The sequence below is a fragment of the Ailuropoda melanoleuca genome, chromosome 2 (assembly GCF_002007445.2).
Source record: "Ailuropoda melanoleuca isolate Jingjing chromosome 2, ASM200744v2, whole genome shotgun sequence".
In the NCBI taxonomy this organism is placed as follows: domain Eukaryota; kingdom Metazoa; phylum Chordata; class Mammalia; order Carnivora; family Ursidae; genus Ailuropoda; species Ailuropoda melanoleuca.
The window spans coordinates 159,737,436-159,738,791 of record NC_048219.1 but is presented as its reverse complement, the minus strand read 5'-3'; positions in this window follow the sequence as shown (position 1 = coordinate 159,738,791).

Here is a 1,356-nt window from a genome sequence, read left to right as displayed (position 1 = left end):
AAAAAAAACAGAAAAAATGATAGCACTTTCCTTCAACTAACAACATGCAGTAGAGATTCAAGATAATTGAAACAGATAGACACAATAAAGCAATTAAATTTTTACTTCTTTTTTTTTAATTTAGCTTCTGGCACTCAACTAATACAAATCCTACACACAGACAAGGTAGGATAGGGCCTGAGATAAAGAAGATTGAGAAAGCTTCACAACAATAAAACTAAATCTAATTTTATTTTTATTTGACTTTCAACCAGGAGACCAAATGTTGAAATCAAAACAAACCCTAAGGCTTGTACAAGCCAGTATCCAATGTATTCAACAAACCAGCAACTTGCAGTATTGTGTTGAATAAACAGTTTCATGTCTGATGGAGAAAATAAAGCAAAAACTTGAAACAAATTCAGCTCAAATTTGGATTACAAATTTTGATTGTATACAAAGGGAAACAAAAACAACAAAATAAAAACTAAAACTAAACTAGCAGACCAGTAGAGAAACTAAGCTATTTTTGGTTGTGAGGATAAGTCCTAAATATATTAAGATTTATATATGGATTTTGATTTACTCTACAATTCTATGAACTGGAAGAATTCCTTTCAAAAATTAATTTAACTGTAAATGGAATTACATGAAGTTATTTTCAGATAGTATTTGATAGTATAACTGTTACTATGCTGCTTTTTTTCATGATCCTAACAAATACATATTTTCCACAATTTTTCCCATTCATGTTCTTTTAATATCAGCCCCAAATCCTGAGGTCCATCACAGATTTGTATAATTTCCATTTAGTTTCAGGATATATATCCTTAGTTTTGAAGACTATATTTAGATGTATCTCATCTTTCTTTTTTTCCCCACTAATAATATTTTTTATTATATTATGCTAGTCACCATACAGTACCTCCCTAGTTTTTGATGTAAAGTTCCATGATTCATATGTCATCTTTCTTATCTGTGAAATTAAAAAAAAATAGTTTCAAAAAATGCACATTAAATTATGGGTTGTATAAGGTTAATTTTCCAAAGTTCAGGATATCAAATTAATGAAAAAATACAAAAAGAATGAAGTGCAACAATTATAAGTATTAAAGCAATATATTTAGGAAAAATAAAGAGGCAAAAAAAGTTGACAAGTTCCAATTAGCATCTCAAATTTAATGTGTTCAAAACTCAACTTATGATCTTCTCCTCTAAGTTTGATCCTCCCCTAATATTCCCAATCATAATAAATGACATTTCCATTTTTCATGTGTCTCAGACTAGAAATCTGGGTGTCATCATTAAAATTTTTCTCATACAAACTGCCTGCATCCAACCTATCACCAAGTTATGCTATTTTCTTTTTTTTTTTTT